The sequence below is a fragment of the Bactrocera dorsalis genome, chromosome 2 (genome assembly GCF_023373825.1).
Source record: "Bactrocera dorsalis isolate Fly_Bdor chromosome 2, ASM2337382v1, whole genome shotgun sequence".
Lineage (NCBI taxonomy): Eukaryota > Metazoa > Arthropoda > Insecta > Diptera > Tephritidae > Bactrocera > Bactrocera dorsalis.
In genome coordinates, this window is record NC_064304.1 from 64,664,202 (window position 1) to 64,687,641 (window position 23,440).

The 23,440-nt window shown below is 37.6% G+C and overlaps 2 protein-coding genes across 15 annotated transcripts in view; both read right to left on the minus strand.

Moving 5' to 3' along the window:
• Window positions 1-23,440, minus strand: part of LOC105233125 (endothelin-converting enzyme 2) — a 789,700-nt gene that overhangs the window by 220,509 nt on the left and 545,751 nt on the right. The window lies entirely within an intron of this gene.
• The window catches only part of LOC125776616 (uncharacterized), a 468,092-nt gene that overhangs the window by 24,987 nt on the left and 419,665 nt on the right, over window positions 1-23,440 (minus strand). The gene's annotated exons all lie outside the window — the stretch shown is intronic.

Here is a 23,440-nt window from a genome sequence, read left to right on the forward strand (position 1 = left end):
AATGACAGGCAAAGTTTGCCGAAAATCGCCGGATAAAAGTTGTTGCTTTTGGCGTAAGTCTTGCATTGTTCTATTTAATGCTTCTAATTACTTTTCGTTAGCCATTGGGCACTCATCCCATAGAACTATTCCAGCTCCTCGCAAAACTTTTACCATTGCTGAATTCCTCGATATGTTGCACGTTGGTGTCTCAACGACTTGGATGTTCAACGGTAATTTCAACGCAGAATGTGCTGTTCGGCCGCCATTATGTAGAGTAGCAGCGATGCCTGACGAAGCAATTGCCAGCGCAATTTTCTGCTGTGACCGCATAGTAGCAAGAATCAAAGAGGTCAGAAACGTTTTCCTTGTACCACCGGACGCATCCAGAAAGTAGAATCCACCGGCGTTATTGTCAACCGCTCGTATAATCTTATCATAAGCATTTTTCTGCTGAATATTCAATTTGGTAATGTTAGCTTGTATGAAAGCACGCAATTCATTGCAATCGTATTGTTGTTCACGTTGAAGCTCATGGTCAAGCATATCAATCGCTGAACGATTGGGAGCAGCTATGCCAAGTTGCGTTAATGCCTTATTCGCAATTGTAAGGCACAGATCTTCAACCAATATCAAAGCATGATTATACATTTGTAATGTATATAACAAGTCTGCGTCCGATGCTCGATTACGCGCCAAAATTAATAAGTCCTCGGTCATGCAGTCTTTGTACTTATTCCACAGTTCTTGCGGATTTCACAGAAGGCATGTAGATATTATTATGGCGAATAGTACGCGTATTTGTTTTGGATGAGATGTGAGTGATGCGTCATGAAGTGCGGTGTCCCAATGTATATCATCTTCTAACAAATGCAATCGCTGACATGCTTCACGATACCTCGCACACAACTGACCGTCAACAGTTTTCAAATCATCAAATGATCTTGGTCCGCGCACGTCAACTAATAGCAGACGCAAATAGAAACATTCAGCGTTGTTCGGATGGATGGTGTAAATGCGTCCTATGGCATCGGTTTTACGGACATTTGGATAACCGTCAACACGCTCCCCTTGCTTTCGTCGTTGAAATGTTTCCGATGATGGATTCCAAGTGAAATATTGAGGTCTTTCGGAATACAACTCGAAAAAGGTAGTTAGTGTTGTCCCCGGTGGTCGTGCTGCGCTCTGTTGTACATTGTCTGCAGTGAAATAAACGCGTTGACCATTTTCGGCCTTGACGGCAACTTGGCCGTTGATTGTCGGCGAATTCAGCTCTAATCTGTGCACGCCGCTCTCTGTATACCGCTCTACCTCGGGCATTCATTTGAGCGCGTCGCTCTTCGCTTTGATTTCTTCTTGATATTGACATTCGACGTGAATCACTCGTATGCCTGCCAACCGTATTACGTTGGCGTAGTCGAGGCATTTTCTAGAGTATTCATATTTGAAGTACATAAATAAAAATGGAAAAATTAACCTAAAACTACATCTTAAACTATGTATTTGACCCACACACGCATATGCAATAAGACCCACAAACAGTGTATTTGCAAACCGCATGGAAACACTTACGAAACAATAACAATACTCACTTGCTTTGTGTTGTACGCAGAATGTTAATCACGTTGAAATCTGAGAAAAATACACATAATGTTGACACATTTTTTTTATACACTCAGTGCATTCGGAACACTTACGTTCTGTATGTCTTGTTAGCTTGACAGTCATCGTCATCCATAAAAAGGACGAATGACAGGCAAAAACGATCAACATGCGATGTCAATGTTTTTTTTTTTTTATTAATTGTAAACATCCGCCAGTTGTTCCTTTTTATTAGTAAAAGGCATTTGACAGGACTGTCAATCTTGCGGCAAAACATTATTTCATGAGAATTTGTATAGGCGGGATGTATCATGTTTTTTTTTTTTTGCAAAACGTGCAATGATACACACATTAAATTTCTTATGTGCACCCTCCAAACAGACCCCAATCACCCCTGAAAATTTCATTGAAATCGGGCAAGCGGTCTAGGAGGAGTATGCGAACAGGAAGTTTTGCCACTTAATTTTATATATATAGATAGTACATAAATTTGATCAAGGTTTTCAGCGAATTATTTTCCGAAATCTCCCAATAGTCCACTACGCGACTTGAAATTAAAAATAGTTACCTTTGGCGTAAGCTATGCTCCATACCTAGGCATTCGTACACTCCACGAACTGGCCGAAAATACAAAGTCAGAATTTCCTCTGGCAACACAAGTGTAGAAAACACAAACGTATGTAGACGACATTCTGTCTGGAAGCCACAGTCTTCCACAGGCATACGAGTCACTAGCACAAGTGACACAAGCGCTCAAGACAGCAGGGTTTCCGTTAGGAAAGATAAACGGCAATCTGAATGATATCTTACAAATCTCACGATGGATAAATTACGCCCCAGAGCACAAAGTAGAACTACATGGATTCTGCGATGCCTCGGAAAAGGCATATTGTGCCACCATATATGTGCACACACAATCCGACGCAGCGACCTACTAGTAGCCAAAGAAAAGGTGGCTCCACTAAAAACAATAAGTATTCCACGACTGGAACTATGTGGTGCGCTACTATAGGGTGATTTTTTAAGAGCTTGATAACTTTTTTTAAAAAAAAAACGCATAAAATGTGCAAAATCTCATCGGTTCTTTATTTGAAACGTTAGATTGGTTCATGACATTTACTTTTTGAAGATAATTTCATTTAAATGTTGACCGCGGCTGCGTCTTAGGTGGTCCATTCGGAAAGTCCAATTTTGGGCAACTTTTTCGAGCATTTCGGCCGAAAGCTGGAATAGTTGCTGGCTTATTTCTGTAGACTTTAGACTTGACGTAGCCCCACAAAAAATAGTCTAAAGGCGTTAAATCGCATGATCTTGGTGGCCAACTTACGGGTCCATTTCTTGAGATGAATTGTTGTCCGAAGTTTTCCCTCAAAATGGCCATAGAATTGCGAGCTGTGTGGCATGTAGCGCCATCTTGTTGAAACCACATGTCAACCAAGTTCAGTTCTTCCATTTTTGGCAACAAAAAGTTTGTTAGCATCGAACGATAGCGATCGCCATTCACCGTAACGTTGCGTCCAACAGCATCTTTGAAAAAATACGGTCCAATGATTCCATCAGCGTACAAACCACGCCAAACAGTGCATTTTTCGGGATGCATGGGCAGTTCTTGAACGGCTTCTGGTTGCTCTTCACCCCAAATGCGGCAATTTTGCTTATTTACGTAGCCATTCAACCAGAACGATTTCGAACATTTCGAACCGAACACTGATTTTGGTAATAAAATTCAATGATTTGCAAGCGTTGCTCGTTAGTAAGTCTATTTATGATGAAATGTCAAAGCATACTGAGCATCTTTCTCTTTGACACCATGTCTGAAATCCCACGTGATCTGTCAAATACTAATGCATGAAAATCCTAACCTCAAAAAAATCACCCGTTACTAGCCAAACAATGGTGCAAACGCATCTAAATTTGGCAATATATTGGTTTGTCAAAAAAGTCTTGCGGTATTTTTATTGAATCAATTCGTGTGGCACCCACACATCGAGCTTCTTAGTGACTCCAAGCTTCATCAAATGGTTTATAACGGTTTGATGACTACTATGCCGGTCTCTTTCGACCAATTCAGCGATTTTATCGCAATTTTCGACGATAGGCCTTCCGGAGCGTGGCGCATCTTCGACCACCTCTACACCAGAACGAAAACGTTGAAACCATCGTTGTGCGGTCTAAATGGAAACTGTATCGGGTCCATAAACTGCATAAATTTTATTGGCGGCTTGAGATGCATTTTTGCCTTTATCGTAGTAGTACTGTAAAATATGCCGTATTTTCTCTTTATTTTGCCATGTTTGCGACGCTATAACTCACGAACGACTTAAAGAAACGACAATCAATCAAACACGTCTTAGCGCGTGAAATGAGCTTTCCAAAAAGGTATAAGGCATGACCCGATACGACGAATAAAACTAGAACCACGCGCTTTCAGCGCCAACTAGCGGAAAGACCGCAAGACTTTTTTGACAACTTAACATAAATTGTATCTCTGGTCTGATACCGAAATTGTATTAGCCTGGTTAGAAAAAATTCCACCTGCATGGAAGGCGTATATTTCCAATCGAATGTCACAAATCTTTGATCTAGTGGGATCAGCCACTTGGCGACACGTTGCCAGTGCTGACAAACCTGCCGATCTAGGTACAAGAGGGTGCAAGCCTCTGCACCTTGGGGGCCATCCATAAATTACGTCACACGAATTTAACCCTTTCCGGACGGAGTTTTATTTGGAAAATGGGCCAAAAATAGCCACAACCAAAATTTATGCTTATATCTATATATTGGGCTAAAAAATTATGTTCTGCATACTCAAAATTCCCAAAATCGTAAAATGTCACAAGTTGTCACATTCTGAAAAATATAGACCACATATGCTACACGATCTTTTAAATAAGTATGACTCGACACTAGGGCAATAACTATCATATGGAACTTGTTTAAGATGGAGATTTAATAATATCTGTAGTAATTATGGAGCAAACTTAGAGTCGTTGTCTTTTGAAATGTGATGTCACAAAGCTTTTGACATGCAATATATACCAAGAGTTCTATATTCCCCGACTTAAGCCTCAAAAAAGTGCATTTTCATATTACATGTAATATCTGCACTATGCATAAGCAGAAAATGAGGACGCAGATTATGGCAACACTTCCACCGGAACTCTGCAACTTTGCTCTGCCGTCACTATTTCAGGTGTCAATTTTGCTGGGTCTTTTCAGATAAAGGCGTCCATGCTAAGGTCTCCCACACTAATTAAGGGCTTTTTGGCTGTCTTTGTCTGTTTTACGACAAAATCAGTACAACTCGAGCTAAATATGTACTAATCTGACAAAAGAGGCTTTTCTCGCGGCATTTGCTCGTTCGTCATAGGACGCGGTTTTCCGTCAAAACTTATGAGCGACAATGGAAAAACCATCATCGGGGCTTAAAGAACCACAGAAAAACAGTTTATGATCTTTATTTAACAAGTCTCCTCTGAGATTGTACTTTTGTACACACCCCAAGGCATTAATTGGAAATTTATCCAACCAAGAGCTCTTCATATGGGTGGTTTATGGTAATCAGGTGTAAAAAGCTTCAAATCCCACTTAAAAAAATTAGCTGGAAACTACAAATTTAATTACGAAGAATTTACGAAACTATTAATTCGCGTTAAAGCCGTTCTCAATTCACTGCCACTAACAACACTCTCGCAAGATCCCTCAGATCTCACGGCCCCAACCCCAGGACACTTTCTCAAAGGAGCACCCATTTTGACCACACCTAAGCCAGGCGTGGAGTCGTTATCCTTATTAAATCGATGGGAGGGAATTAAAATTCTCCATCATAATTTCAGCCGTAGATGGACAGAAGACTATTTAAAGGACCTCCACAAGGCTATAGATGGAAAACATCGGAAAATGCGCCAAAGCTTGAAGATTGTGTACTTATTATCGCTGATTGTCTCCCACCTACCGAGTGGCGACTTGGCCACATAGATAAGCTCCATTATGGCTCAGATGGTCACATCCGGGTAGTTGATCTTTGTACTCAAAGCGGAATACTAACCAGACCGCTTGTTAAATTTCTACCAACCGTGAAAATCCGATACTAAACAATCCGAACATAATACCGAAACACAAATGATATTCAAATCAAATAAATCAATAAATCCGCAAACCGTAACAAACCGTTAAAAATTACAGAAATGAAAAGCACTGCCTCAACTGTCTGTCGCACACACATGTGAGACAGGAGTGTGCTTCCGCTGATTTGTGCCGGGGGTACGGCAACGAAGCACTGCTGCGCATCCTGAGTCCCATCCATGGTAACCGCAACGCATTGCAGCGACTCGGGACCATTCGAAAAGGCCACAACATCGCCGTACCTCTGGGCTGAGCAGTGGCAACACTTCAACAACCCTGGGGGTCCGGGATGGCTAAATGAGATAAGCCTCCTCCTAAATCCACTACCTTAACACAGCACATCAAGGCAAACACTGCAATACACCATACCAACAGGACCCACACATCAAAGCCACCCGCACGCGAAAGCATTTCACATCCACACACGCAAACACATACCACACTGGGTACTCTTAAAAAGGATCATCGTCACAGTTTTCAGTTTCGTTTTGATCTGCACTCGAAGCTTATACATTGCTTTTTGATCCTCGCCTTTTTGATTGTCGCCTGCCATAGTTGTTACCGTCAGTGTGCTTACCAATTGCAACATTTTAAAAACGGAGATTGTGAATTTACATCATAATATACTATAATACAAGTACTTGAATATAACAAATTATAGCTAAAATTGAGTATAACCGAAGACGGCCGCTTTTATTTAAAAAAAAAAAGGTAAAAGAAAGTGGTAAGTGTCGTACAGGTGAAGTGAAGTGGGCAACTATTACAGTACTTAACTAAAACAAATAAATAAAAGCAGCATTTTATGCAAGCGAGCAACCTAATTCAACCTTCTTTTTTTAAGCGCTTTTAAGATGGGGAAAAACTTTAAGTTTATATGTATATAATTTATAACTCGACCTAACAAAAACTGTAATTTCAAAAAAATTTTATATTTTGATTCGTTTTTTTTTTTTTTTGATATCACATTGTTTTTCCGAAAAAAAAATAATACTTTAACTTAATTAATTTTTATATTATTAAATTAAACGTATACCATGTTGTCCCAGAATCATAACAAATATTTTTCAGAATTCACTTCACGCAACACGAAACACCATCAGTTATTTGGAAAATAATGGAGAGTATCGGTAATAAAGACGTGCGTACTGTACAATGTCCAGGTTCCGACTACTTGTGTGGCAATATAGAGGGCTGAAGGTCAATCATTTAATCGGTTTATTGTAGTACGGTTACATAGGTACCAAAAAAAATCAATATTGAGTAGCATCGCTGTAGTTTGTAATTCCGGACTTTTGTCCGTTTTTTTGAAACAAAATGCTAATATGTGTGTCGGTAGGAATTCTTTTAGGAGATATATTCACTAAACGTATTAGAGAGCGTGGTCTCGCCGACTTTTTCAAAAGTATTTTCCCACAGGTTCCCCTTGCAGCCGAAAAAGATTTGTATATCTTAATTTAATGCTTAGTTATGGCACTTTACAAGTTTTCGGTTAATGGCGTTTTGTGGCCGTGTCTGTGGTCCGATTACACCCATCTACGAACTCGTAAATTTATTGCACTAAGGAACATGCACACCAAATGTCATCAAGATATCAAGATATCTCAATTTTTACTTATGTTACGCTTCCACATACGGACAGATGGACGCACCAACACCAAACCAAAAAGTCACCCGGATTTCAACTACTCTCGTCATCCTGATAATTTGTATATAATATATGTATGTTAGGGTGTGTCATTCTGAGGCAACATTTTTCTTTCAACTGAAAAACAGGCTCAAAACTTTCGAAAATGTGAAAAACAACGTCACTCAAAAGATGAGCTCTTAATACTAATATTAAGGGGTGCCTCTTTCAAATTTTCTGTTTTCCATATAAATAACATGGAAAAAAAATAATTTTTTTTGTGGTGGTTATTGTGTGGAGGTTATTATATGTGCACGCGATGGCTGCCAGTGGGGATGGTAAACTCGATTCCCATTCTACTCGAGAATCGAGTTTTCTCGTAAAATAATCGATTTTTCGAATGTCAAGAATCGATTCTTAAGCGACTTCGACTACTGAAGATCGATTACAAAAAATCGATTATTTTACGAGAAAACTCGATTCTCGAGTAGAATGGGAATCGAGTTTACCATCCCCACTGGCAGCAATCACGTGCACATATAATAAGCTCCGCACAATAACCACCACAAAAAAAATGATTTTTTTCCATGTTATTTATATGGAAAACAGAAAATTTGAAATAGACACCTCTTAATATTAATATTAAGAGCTCATCTTTTGAGTGACGTTGTTTTTCACATTTTCGAAAGTTTTGAGCTTGTTTTTCAGTTGAAAAAAAAGGTTGCCTCAGAATGACACACCCTAATGTACGTACTATATAAAGGGTGATTTTTTAAGAGCTTGATAACTTAAAAAAAAAAAAAACGCATAAAATTTGCAAAATCTCATCGGTTCTTTATTTGAAACGTTAGATTGGTTCATGACATTTACTTTTTGAAGATAATTTCATTTAAATGTTGACCGCGGCTGCGTCTTAGGTGGTCCATTCGGAAAGTCCAATTTTGGGCAACTTTTTCGAGCATTTCGGCCGGAATAGCCCGAATTTCTTCGGAAATGTTGTCTTCCAAAGCTGGAATAGTTGCTGGCTTATTTCTGTAGACTTTAGACTTGACGTAGCCCCACAAAAAATAGTCTAAAGGCGTTAAATCGCATGATCTTGGTGGCCAACTTACGGGTCCATTTCTTGAGATGAATTGTTGTCCGAAGTTTTCCCTAAAAATGGCCATAGAATCGCGAGCTGTGTGGCATGTAGCGCCATCTTGTTGAAACCACATGTCAACCAAGTTCAGTTCTTCCATTTTTGGCAACAAAAAGTTTGTTAGCATCGAACGATAGCGATCGCCATTCACCGTAACGTTGCGTCCAACAGCATCTTTGAAAAAATACGGTCCAATGATTCCACCAGCGTACAAACCACACCAAACAGTGCATTTTTCGGGATGCATGGGCAGTTCTTGAACGGCTTCTGGTTGCTCTTCACCCCAAATGCGGCAATTTTGCTTATTTACGTAGCCATTCAACCAGAAATGAGCCTCATCGCTGAACAAAACACGCGCGCGAAACACATTTCGAACCGAACACTGATTTTGGTAATAAAATTCAATGATTTGCAAGCGTTGCTCGTTAGTAAGTCTATTCATGATGAAATGTCAAAGCATACTGAGCATCTTTCTCTTTGACACCATGTCTGAAATCCCACGTGATCTGTCAAATACTAATGCATGAAAATCCTAACCTCAAAAAAATCACCCGTTATGTATGTAAATATATAAAATACCTAATACTTTTCATGAGGAAAAGTCGGAAAACTTGATAGTTCCAAAAAGTAACTCTTATCCATACAAATTTTTGTTTGTTTTGTTTATAAATTATTTGAATTGTTCAATTTCGGTCGCTTGCTTCTTTATTCCGGCTATTCAAAAGAAAAATTATTGAAAATTATTCACTGAAAACTTTACATATGTGTGTTTTACACAAAGTGATAAATTGCAACGTATGGCAGCCCAAGGCAAGGCAAGAAGCACTTCCAGGATGTCATCGGATCCTACGTGCGGAATTATGGATCGCAGTCAATCAGCAATCGATCGTCACGGTGTCATAGCACGACTTTTTAAATAACAGTTACGATGTTTGATGGTGGTGGTTACACCAGATCAAATTGATGAAATCATTTCTGCGGAAATTCCTGATGCAAAGAAAGATCCCGTATTATACGAGGTGATGAAAACCAATATGGTTCATGGACCTTGCGGACAATAAATGCACGAAACACTATCCACGTGCTTTTCTTTCGGAAACACAAACTAGAAATGATGGATATCCACTCTATCGGCGTCGCTCACCAGATGACAATTGCAGATCATTCAGCATTCAATTTAGAAGAATGAATATCGAAGTTGACAACTCATGGATCGTACTATATTCACCACTATTATCTAATTCACATTCAAAACTCATATTAATGTTGAGTATTGCAATTTGGTGCAATCGATAAAATACGTTTGTAAGTAAGTCACTAAAGGAAGCAACATGGAGGTTATTGGTCTTGAACGAGATGAGATCAGCAAATATCAAATGGTCGATACGTGAACTGCAATAAAGCGCTTTGCAGGATATTTACTTTTGCGATTCATGAATGTTTTCCGACTGTTGTGCGTCTCGCAGTTAATTTGGAGAATGGCCAAAGAGTACCAAAAAGTATCATTTACCAGTTTTTTCTCAATTTTTGTCAGTGATCTGTTTGCGAGAGCATTGCTCTATTCGGAAATACCTTGAAAAAATAGTTAACCAAAAAGCAAAGCCAACCAGTAGATGGACATCCAGGTGTGTTATCAACTAATGCATGAGGACGAATTTACACAATCCACCGGTTCAACTTCATTTGAGTCATTGCGTACTGTGAATGGTACGGTGTGTGCAAGTTTTGGAGAAGTAATCCAGCGAACAAAAATGACATTGCCGAAGTCATTTTACATCGTCTTCGCTAAAAATTGGAAATGGGTCAATTCCGGTTGATACTTCCGGTGGTCTGATATTAATTCCATTCGCTGTTTATCAATTCACGAAAGATGAACTCATCACGAATATTTATTCGAAAATTGGCCAAATCATCGTAACTACGATTCCTTAAGTGCACGCGCAATGTTAGCTGCCAAAAATACCGATGCTGTTGACTTAAACTGTAAGATTCAAAGTCAAATTCCGGGAGACTTGCGCTAGTTAGCGAAGCTGAAGATAGCCTAAGTAAATTTCACACTTAACCTAAACAAACATTAAAATTCCTGCATTATAAACACAACAGGCAGAATTCCATAACGAAAAACTGATAAGCATAACAAAACTATCTAGCAAGATAACGGATATCGAATTACAACAAAGAAGTTGTATGCAGATAACAGCAGCCGCATTCCATATGAATAAATAGCATTAAGATTATAAAATGTAGTCAGTAACAAGTTATGAATAAAAAATGCAACACGAAAATAAGTGTACTGCCCAAATAAATATAATTTCTTTTACTCGAGACAAACAACGGTTTGTTAACTGGGGGTTCAACCGTTCTTTTCGTCTGAACTGAACCAGCCATATCCTGACATAAAGGGATAAACTAAAATCCACGTTCCTGAAGAAGGAAAAAAATAATCTCCTGAAAAATTGGAAGCAGCACCGATAAACATCGAAATCTCGCTGGAATCTCATAAAAAGAGACAAAAACTGTTCAATTTGCGTCGTACAACTTCGAAATGTCTGCACAGGAGATTGCAAATCTCAGGGCCTAAATTGCTGCTTTAACTACATCTCTTACCGGGAATCAACAAAGAGTGGCTACCCTGGAGAAGAGTCTGCCATCAAATGTGACAATTACGGATCAGCACGAGGACTACAAACCAAATATAATCAACGAAATGTAGATAAACCTGGATATTTTTAAAGCACTGCCAGACTTCAATATAAATCAATACAGATCCTGGAGAAAACGTGCGTGGACGCACATGGAAAACATAAAAGAATATGCCACAACCCCGACATATTATACCGAACTTTCGATATTGCATTCGAAAATTCAAGGAGAAGCAGCCCATATTGTCATCAAGCACAACACGAAGTCCAGCTTCTACTCAATCATAAATCGCCTCGACTACACGTATGCGGACCAGAGACCTTTTTACGTCTTACTAGACGAAATGAAAAGGATTGGCGGAATTTCATTGCGAAGTCAGCAGGGCATTGAATCTTGCTCTAACAAAAAATGAAATGGGAAGCTCTGGTGACCCATCAGAAATGCAAAAGTATGCGAATCAAGAAGCCGTCAGAGCATTTATTCATGGCTTGAACAGCAAGTATACAAGCGGCACTCTCTACAGCCACAATCCAAAGGACTCAGAAGCCGCCTACGCTATCGCAAGTACGATATACCACGACAGCGAGTAATTTCAATTCGATTTTCCTCAGTACTATGACTACAGGAAATACAATATGCAACATCAACCCTTTCGAAACAGAAGATACCGTGATGATCAGCGAAGATATAGACCAAACGTGCAAGTGCAATATACACAGGGTGCACCCACCCCAAAGTGCCAACCAATGGACGTAGATTCCTCACGGCAGTACAGAAGACCCACCAACTTCAACGCTGCACCTTTACAAAACAACTGTAGTCGTCAAATGCAAGGATTACCTCCAAATAACCCAATTTGAGGAGATCTACAGAAGAGGCACCAAAATCCTTCATCTCGCAACTACAACGCACCAGAAAAGATACAACGTGTAACCAGACACACGACGAAGAACTACAATCGCTTACACCAGAATACTAGAGCGATGAATTACGATCACCTGCTACAAAACAAAGTGACGATTATGAATATAAGACAGGCTTTGTTTTTCTCAAGCGAGTGAATCAATTGCCGTGTCTTCAACGCCACTGCAGGGATACAGGCAAAGCAGTTAATATCCTCATCGACACTGGAGCAACAAACAATTACATAAGTACCAAATGTAATATCGGTGAGTCTATTCCAATTAAACCAACAAAAGTAAAAACTCTTCATGGTTTCTCAATATCAAAATCTAAAAGAATTATATCAGTGATAGATAATTTCCTTGCATTTTTTGAAACTGATGCATTAGAAGAATTTGATATGCTTCTGGGCGAATAGGGACTCAAAACAGTTAAAGCTGAGATTAACCTTTTCGAGTATAAGCTCAGTTATAAATATAGGGCCAAGAAAGAAAGTGATACTTTGCAAAAATTAAATTATACAGTAAGCAATGAAGAATATAGATCTGAAATTGAAAAAATAATGCAACAAAATGAAGGTACTAACTCATTATTACCATTTACTACCAGTGTATATGCCACAATTAGGACGAAATCCGAAGATTCTATCTGGACAAAACAATATCCGTACCCTATATCTGATAATGATTTTATTAACAAAGAAATAATTAAACTTTTAGAAAGCGAAATAATCCAACCGAGTAAAAGTCCGTAGAATTCACCCATTTGGACAGTTGCTAAAAAAAGTACCGACGAGCAAGGGAAACCTAAACGCAGAATGGTTGTAGACTTTCAAAAGCTAAACGCTCAAACTATTACAGACCCCCCATACCTGATGGAGCTATGACTATACAAAATCTTGGTAATGCAAAAATATTTACAACTTTAGGTTTGGAATCTGGATTCCACCAGATTCTTATTAAAGAATCTGACAGAAAGAAAAAAGCTTTTAGTGTAAGTGGAGCCAAATATGAATTTCTTCGCATGTCTTTTGGACTGAAAAATGCACCGTCAATTTTTCAAAGGTGTATCGATGATATCCTGAGACCATATATTGGCAAATTTGCGTATGTTTATACAGACGATGTTCTCATTTACTCTTCTTCCACAGAAGAGCATATCGAGCTCATACGCATTATTATAAACGCACTTCATCAAGCTAACATGAAGATTTCCAATGAAAAGTGACACTTCTTTAAAGACTCAGTAGAATATTTTGGGCACATAATTAAGTACAATAAAATCACCGTCGATCCCGTAAAAATATAAGCTATAAAAGATTTTCCACTCCTACTTCATTAAAGGGGCTTAGATCTTTTCTAGGTCTCGCAAACTAATGTTATATATAATAATATAATATTATCGAAAATTCATAAAAAATTTTGCAGCTATTGTTAAACCACTTACCACTTTTCTCAGAGGGGACAACGGTAAAATATCAAAAAATCATAGCACAAAAATTAAAATCACATTAGATGAACCTGCAATAGCAGCATTAAGTAGAATAAACAAAGAACTTCAAGCTCAGGTTGAACTTTTCCAACCAAATTTCAGCAAACCCTTTGAATTGACCACAGATGCTAGTAACTTTGCAATTGGAGCTGTATTATCACAAAATAAAAAACTAATATCATTTATTTCACGAACACTTAGTCAAACCGAAGAGAATTACTCTTCAAATGAGAAAGAGTTACCCGCAATTCTGTGGTCTTTACAGATACTCCGAAATTACTTATATGGCATAGCAGACTTAACTATATACACCGATCATCAATCTTTAATTTTTTTCCATATCAGAAAAAAACCCCAATACTGCTAAAATCACTTACAAACCTGGACATCAGAACGTTTTTGCCGATGCACTTTCCTGCCAACAAATTAATAACACATCTAATTCTGATAATTCCCAACATTCAGCACAAAGCTCCCCTATACAAAAAATCAAACATGTAAAACAACCATTAAATTGCAACAAAACTACACAAACATCCGTTACCAACGAGAAACCCGAAGACGTGTTTTATAATCAAAGGGGGTATCCCGACATCCAAGAACGAATACAACGAAACCAGGAAAGATTCTTGCGTCATCATAATCACAATCGAAAGCCGCGGAACTATAATCCAGGTGACGTAATATTTTCCAAGACGCACAGGCGTAATAAGAACGTATGAAAATACGCGAGGCACGTTGTAAAAGAAGATAACGGAAAGACTGTAACGACTAATAAAGGACGGATTATCCATAAGGATAACATAAGAGTAAAGGCATGTACGGAATAATTTTCTTTTTTCTTTTCCCTATCGCATTATGCGACAATATGATAGATTTAAGTAACAAAAAATGTATTTTCCTAGAAATTGACCTCGTGTATATATATAAAAATAGTTCCTTTCAATATCATATTTCAAATTTATCAAAAATACTTGGGCCCTATGAAGACATTATGAGATCTTCTTATAATTTAGAAAAACAGCCCGAAACAAAAATATTAATTAATAAAATAGAAACATTAAAAAATCAACTTATACCAAATATATATGGGCTCAAAAGATCCTTAACTTTCTTGGTTCTGTACTTAAATTTATAACTGGTACACCAAATCATGACGACCTTATCGAAATAAAAACTTCAATTAATATGCTATTAGAAAATATTAACAAACAAAAGAGCATTAATTCGCAGTTTGAAAGAATTCTTGAAACACTCGATCCTAAATCAATAAATGAGAATTTAATAATAGAAGAAATTTATAACGAATTACAAACAATAACTAATACTATTAATAGGAAACAAAATATTTTTTTTTTTTTTTTACTCTGCCACACTTAATCTGAATGATGTGCAAAAATTAATAAACCATGAATAGTTGGATCTCCCACTAATAAATATATTGGAATATTCTGATACCCATATTTGTTATTTAGAACAGACTATAATTACAATTTACAAATACCCAATACTCGAAACTAAATGTAAATTATTTAATGTAAACCCCCAAGCTCATAAGCATGGTAAAATTATTCTAGATCCTAAGATAGCAAAATGTAATGATTATAAAAAAATTTCAAAATGCAAGAATTTTTTAAATTTTATTTGTAAATCACAATCCTCTGATAATTGCACTATCAATATACTAAATGATAATCCTGCGAAATGAATCGTCTTCAACAACATAGCGAGGACGCTTCGTTTTTAAGAAGGAGGGGAGCTAGCGACGCGGAAGATGGCCTAATATCGGTATTCCGCGTGAGGCGATTGTCTCATGTCTCTAATAGTGACTATAGTAATTTAGTGCAGTTACAGTATAGTAGTATACTGTAAAGTAGTATACTCTATTTGCCAGAATACCAAAATGAGACTCCTGACTAACAGAATCACTAAATTACTATAGTCACTATTAGAGACATGAGACAATCGTCTCACGCAGAATACCGACATAAGTAAATTTCACACTTAACCTAAACAAACAATAAAATTCCTGGATTATAAACACAACAGACAGAATTACATAACGAAAAACTGATAAGCATAACAAAACTATCTAGCAAGATAACGGATATCGAATTACAACAAAGAAGTTGTATGCAGATAACAGCAGCCGCATTCCATATGAATAAATAGCACTAAGATTATAAAATGTAGTCAGTAAGAAATTATGAATAAAAAAAGGCAACACGAAAATAAGTGTACTGCTCAAATAAATATAATTTCTTTTACTCGCGACAAACAACAGTTTGTTAACTCTCTCCTACAAATCGACTAATCGACTTGACAATAAAGACGACGCCGTGAATTATCCAGTGGAATTTCTAAAATCTTTGTAGAGGCTTGGTATGCCACCGCATCATTTGCGTCTCAAAGTTGGACCTGCGTTATTATGTTTCGCAATCTGTATGCGCCGAACCTGTGTAATGGATCCGACTGATTGTGACACACCTATCGAATACAAGGAGGCAGAATGCTTGATTCTAAGAATTCCTTTGAGTTCCAATGATTTGCCATTTCAATTAAAACGTATTCCGCTTCCAGTGAAAATTGCATTTGAGGTGACAATCAACAGGACACAACATGGTTTGTCAAGTTTGGAAGTGCTATGTTTTTCACGCGGCCAGATATACGTGGCGTGCTCAGGAGTCTGAAAGCCATCTTTTCTGTACACCGGAACAGAAACCAAAAAATGTGGTTTATCAAGCAGTGTTATATTGAAAAAAAAAATGAAACGATAAATTCAACTTTCTTTTCATTTTAAAACACGTAATTCCACGCAGGGTAACGGCTGCGAGGTCAGTTAGTCTACTATATATATGTACGAGTACTATATATACATTATATATAAGTATACAAGTATGTAACCCTAAATCTATCTCGTTTAGTTTTAGCTGAAACGTACCAGCGTTAGGTGAACAAACCTATAGTACTCTATAGCAACATGTTGAAAAAGTCTTGCGGTTTTTTATTGATTTTTTTTTTCTTTTATTGAAATTTAAATGAATTTTCGATGACTCATGCCCAGCTCTTGACCACTGCTACGGCTGCTACTATGCCGGTCTCTTTCGACCAATTCAGCGATTTTATCGCAATTTTCGACGACAGGCCTTCCGGAGCGTGGCGCATCTTCGACCACCTCTACACCAGAACGAAAACGTTGAAACCATCGTTGTGCGGTGGAAATGGAAACTGTATCGGGTCCATAAACTGCACAAATTTTATTGGCGGCTTCAGATGCATTTTTGCCTTTATCGTAGTAGTTCTGTAAAATATGCCGTATTTTCTCTTTATTTTGCTTCATGTTTGCGACGCTATAACTCACGAACGACTTAAAAGAAACGACAATCAGTCAAACACGTGTTAGCGCGTGAAATGAGCTTTCAAAAAAGTATAGCATGACCCGATGCGACGAATAAAACTAGAACTACGCGCTTTCAGCGCCAACTAGCGAAAATAACGCAAGACTTTTTTGACAACCAATATAATATAATAATTTTCTAAGCCTTCCGAAGACAAATACAATAAACCCGCAAAATAAAGTTGCTTACCATAACCACCTTTAAGCACCGTCACGCTATCAAATCGCCATTAACCGAAAATATATAAAATGCAATAACTAAGCACTAAATTAACATATAAAACTGTAAATTGATACAGAGACAATAATAGATAGAGAAGATAACCCCGCTCACTCCTTATATAACGGTACTGATAAATACTACTAAAAGCGTGATAAATCAATAACTAAATACCCTGGAGACATAAAATTTTACCACCAAGATCTTATGAGAGAGCTTTATGGGATGATGGGCGTGGCACCGCCCAATTTTTGGTGAAATCCACATCTCGGAACCTGACCAACCGATTTCGACAAATTTTAGTTTGTGGCATTCTTCTTACATTCCTATGTTACATTGTGAAAATAGATGAAATCGGTCAACAACCCCTCCTACTTCCCAAATAGCTCATTTTTAACTTCCATTTGATTTGTTCAGTTGCCAGTACACAAATCAAGAAGCAATGAATATAATGGTATTAAACTTGGCACGAATAAGGTCTCTAGCGCGTTGTTTAAATCCAATAAAAATTGTTCAAGCCCTTAGGTGCCGAATGTTTAGACCCCGGTACCTATAGTTGACTTTTAATTGAAAATGCACAGCAAAGGAACAGAAAAATTGGTCAAATTCCAGGACAAGAAAATTCATCAGCTACTTGGCTGTGTTCGGGTCGAAAAGTTCAAAGGCAAATCGATCATGTTTTGACAGATGCACATGTCTCCAGTGTCCTTAACGTGCATATGCTCCGATAACTTAACATCTACTTAAATAACGATAACTTAACATCTAGTCCAACATCTGCTCCGATAACTTAACATCTACATCTCTAAATTTAAGAAAACAAAAAAATTTAAGAAAAAAATAAACTATCGGATAGTGGTTTTTCCCAAGAAACTAAACAGAAATTTACAGAAGGATAATGTTTCTCGTTACAGATTAGCGTTGTATTCAGATACGTCGATTTTTCTTCTGGCGAAGCATGCATACGAGAAGGCTTTGTATCTTTTTTGGACGCATTCGGCCAACTTTCGAAGAATTCTCTCGCGGTGGGCACAGATTCAGAAAAAAGCGAGGATGAAGATGGATTAATGGCTTACAGGACTGCTGGAAAAAATGACCGAACCGATGAAGAATTGTCTCTAAGTGGATCTGCCATTGGGGGGATTGTTCTTGGAAACATGAAAAAAATGAATCTCCGAATGAGGAAATGCGCTTCGATAGGGACTGATGGATGTGCGGTCAAGCTGTCAGATATCGGAGCAGTCAACGAAATTCGGAAAGAAGCAAAAAATGCTGTCATGACTCCGTGTTTCTCGTACAAAATCAACAACAGTATTTCAAAGTCAGTGAAAGTACGATTAATCGAAAACGTTACCAGTGCCATACAAGAAGTCGACAAATTCTTTAAGCACTCATTTCCAAAACATGTGACTGTATTAGCAAGGATACTTGGTGAAAAAATTGTCCAGTTGTGTGAAACAAGATGGGTAGAGAGGCACGATGCTGTCCTTCAATTTGTTGCGAAGTTACCGTTGATCATCGAAGCTCGGTAAAAAATCAGTGAGTGGAAGAACAGAGAAACAACAGGCAAAGCAACAATTCTCATATCGGCTTTGTTCAAGTTCGAATTTATCGTAGGGCTCTTCTGTCTCAGCGACATTCTATCGCTCACCCATTCGCTCAGCGTAGGTCTACAAAAGGAAGCAATTGATTTGGCGAAGGCATCAAAAATGATTGGGACGTTGCTTGCCACGTTGGAAAAAAAGAGGGAAAAAGTTGATGACATATTCCGATTGATTTATTCAGAAGCCAAGAAAGTGGCGGAAAAACTCGATGTTGACGAAGCAAAACCGAGAACATGTGGTCGACAAATGAAACGCGAAAATTACGACGTGAAAACTTGCGAAGATTACTACAGGGTCTCTGTCTACATACCTCTCCTGGATACGATCAAAGAAAGGAAGCTCGTTTTTCACAAGAAGTTTTGGATGGTTACCAATTGAGTGTGTTGCTCCCAGAAAAAGCAAGTGTTTTAAAAGAAATCGAAATCGATGATCTAATCGGATGCTTGGCAGTCATCGTTTTGCGTTATGAAACACGCAATGTAAAAGGATTTTTCTGTTTGAATTTTTAATAAAATAAGCCACTATGTAATGCATGCATATGGTTGACTTTTCGATTATAACCACTTTGTTTACCTAAAAATTGGAATTGATAATTATCAGAACAAACACCACACGAAACTGTAAATTTTGATGAATGTATCGATTATCCATGAATAATTTGTGAATCTTCTTCGAACCAGAATCGACAGTGTTTTTATTTACTCATATGAAAGTGCAAGAGGTTCCAAAGCCAAAATCAGTCTTTCTCTTCCTCTGCTTCCCCCGGCAGGTACTGTGTCGAATTTTCCTAGGGCTGCAGTGTTTTTATTCATTCGGACAACATGGCCTAGCCAGCGTAGCCGCTGTCTCTTCATTCGCTGAACTATGTCAAGGTCGTCATATCTCGCACGTATTATCGTTCGCGGTATTACCGTTGCAAATCTTTCTCTTCCTCTGCTTCCCCCGGCAGGTACTGTGTCGAATTTTCCTAGGGCTGCAGTGTTTTTATTCATTCGGACAACATGGCCTAGCCAGCGTAGCCGCTGTCTCTTCATTCGCTGAACTATGTCAAGGTCGTCATATCTCGCACGTATTATCGTTCGCGGTATTACCGTTGCAAATACGCAAAATATCTTAAATTTTCCGCAAAACCTTTCTTTCGAAGACTCGTAACGCTGACTTTTCAGATGTTTTGTCGTCTGTTTCTCTGCACCATATAGCACCACGGAAATGATGAGTGACTTGTGGATGTTGGTCTTTGTTCGTCGAGAGAGGACTTTACTTCTCAATTGCCTTCTCAGTCCGAAATAACACCTGTTGGAGAAAGAGTTAGAAGAGTTATTCTGCGTTGGATTTGGTTGATGTTAATACTGGTTTCAAGATAAATGGAATTATCTACGGCTTCGATGTTATGATCGTCAACAATGACGTGGGATCTTAAACGTGAGTGCGACGACTGTTCTTTTGTTAACAGGAGATACATACATATGTCGTCTTGCCCTCGTTCACTACCAGACCCATTTTCTTTGTTTCCATATACTGTCTGGAGAAAACAGAACTAACGGGACGGATGTTGAGGCCAATGGTATCAATCATCGGGGTACGCCAGCAGCTGAACACTCTTATTAAAGATTGTGCCTTCCCGATTTAGCTCTTTATCTCAAACTATAAGAGAATAGAGATGATTGAAGAAATCACACGATAGGGAGTCGCCTTGTCTGAAACCTCGGTTGGTATCGAACGGCTCGAAGGGGTCCATCCCGGTCTTGCCTAAGTTTTTGGCATTCCTCGACGTCAGTTTAAACAGCGGATTTTGTGAGGATACCACATTTAGACATAGCTTGTTAGATTTGTATTTGCTATTCCAACTTCTTCGTGGTCGCGTTAGTTATGTTGCTCAAACTTTCTTGTTATTTGCACTTTCTCTAGATTTGGTGGTGCTACGAAGATTGTGTCCCAATGGACTGAAGGGTTGTCTTTATATGTTGTTCCGCTATCGTGACGGAACAATTCGTGTAGTGGAGAAGGGAGGTTCCTTCAATTGTGAAGTTTTGCCCACAATCAGAGGTTATCGGTAGTCCCTTTACGTTGATAACCATTATATAATTATCTTCCGGTTGGAATATATTCGAAGTGGGCCCCACATCGTTCACAGGGCATATTGGTGTTTTATTATTCAAGATTCTAGCGATACAAGTTGAATTATTGGTGCTTTCGAAGTCATTTGGCCTCTGGCAGTAATACCCGTTCTCAATTTTTGGGCAAATCTCTGTTAAGTATTGGAGCTCGTGGTTATTGTAACTTACGTATGGTTTTGTTTTAATTACTTTTGTATTATTCATAGGAAGAGGAATGAGATGGAAAAGCGAATTCGTACTTTTAGCCAAATTTGGAAGTTTTATATTAAAAATTAGGTTGCTATTATTATAATATGCTTGGAGTTCCAGAAGTTCGTAAAGGTGTCCGCCCGAAACTAAGTCACTATTCTGGGACTTAAAATGGTGTCTTATTTCATCCAATTCATCTGGATGAAGAATAAGCTTTAATACTATACCAAGTTTTGCGAGCATTACAGCTTCTATTATGTCAGAGATATGGTTCAATAATAAATCTACATATAACTAACGGGTGATTTTTTTGAGGTTAGGATTTTCATGCATTAGTATTTGACAGATCACGTGGGATTTCAGACATGGTGTCAAAGAGAAAGATGCTCAGTATGCTTTGACATTTCATCATGAATAGACTTACTAACGAGCAACGCTTGCAAATCATTGAATTTTATTACCAAAATCAGTGTTCGGTTCGAAATGTGTTTATCGACAAATTTTGTTCAGCGATGAGGCTCATTTCTGGTTGAATGGCTACGTAAATAAGCAAAATTGCCGCATTTGGGGTGAAGAGCAACCAGAAGCCGTTCAAGAACTGCCCATGCATCCCGAAAAATGCACTGTTTGGTGTGGTTTGTACGCTGGTGGAATCATTGGACCGTATTTTTTCAAAGATGCTGTTGGACGCAACGTTACGGTGAATGGCGATCGCTATCGTTCGATGCTAACAAACTGTTTGTTGCCAAAAATGGAAGAACTGAACTTGGTTGACATGTGGTTTCAACAAGATGGCGCTACATGCCACACAGCTCGCGATTCTATGGCCATTTTGAGGGAAAACTTCGGACAACATCTCAAGAAATGGACCCGTAAGTTGGCCACCAAGATCATGCGATTTAACGCCTTTAGACTATTTTTTGTGGGGCTACGTCAAGTCTAAAGTCTACAGAAATAAGCCAGCAACTATTCCAGCTTTGGAAGACAACATTTCCGAAGAAATTCGGGCTATTCCGGCCGAAATGCTCGAAAAAGTTGCCCAAAATTGGACTTTCCGAATGGACCACCTAAGACGCAGCCGCGGTCAACATTTAAATGAAATTATCTTCAAAAAGTAAATGTCATGAACCAATCTAACGTTTCAAATAAAGAACCGATGAGATTTTGCAAATTTTATGCGTTTTTTTTTTTAAAAAAGTTATCAAGCTCTTAAAAAATCACCCTTTATTATAATCAAGCTGATTTATGTATTGGATTTCTAATAGCGCATTGTCTTCTTTTAGAATATGATTAGTTGTCTTTGTAGAGAGTTTTTCTAAAAAATTTGTAATGCTTTCCTGATTGTTATTTATATGCTCTGTCAAATTTTTAAATCTCTGTATCGTTTGAATATTCAAACTTTTTTTGATTTTTCTCTATTATTTTTGAATTTAATGTTGTGTCAGTTTTAGGTTTGTTCGAGCGGAGGAATAAAAATGCCGATGATGTTATTTCTATGACATTATATTTTATTCTCTGATGTTTCAAGTTATGTTCTGCTTATATAACTACTAAAGTGATTACAATTTTCTTAATCTATTTCTTTGTTTTGTTTATTTTCTTATGAAATACAATATTTGTAAAATGTAATCTTATTTTCTATTGAATGCAAACAAACATGACTGTGGGGTTTACCCGATAATGTTTGGGTTATCATTATAGTCAAACATAAGGACCAAAACATGTTTGTATGCATTTGCATTATGTTCTTTATCTCTACTTGTTATCTTATATTTTTTGTAATGTTTACTTGTTTTTCTTTAATCTTTTATTTTGTCCAATTTACAATATTTTGTTGTGTGGTGTCTGGTTGGGATGATAGTGTACACATAACTCCTCCCTCCCTTAATGGAAAACTCTCCTGAGTTTGAATAGTATTGTTTTTCAATTTTTTAATTTTACAAGATATTAAAATTATTATTATAATCACAATAATACTTAAAATTGATATTCCAATATGAGAGATATTTTTGTGATATTTTAATTCATTAATTTCTTTTAAATTTTCTTCGTTTTTAAATACAAGGTCGTTAATTGTAATTTTGTTAGTGAAATTGTGAGTATCATAGTTTGGATAATAGAATCTCTGATTGTATGAAATTTTAGTATTTGAGAATGTTTGGTATAGGGTCTTAATAGTGCAGTTATTATAATGAATCAATGTAGTGTTTTTCAACTTAATTTTTCTGTTGTCGCAGTTCTGGTTTAGTTCTATGCCATTTGCATTTTTTATTAAAATAGTTTCTTCATCAATTTGTAAAATTTCTGTAATGCTATTTTTGATAAGTTCACAATTTAATAAGTAGATGCAATGTTTAGAAATTTGTAGTTCATTGAGTGTTTTAGCTTCTTCGAATTTATAAGTGACA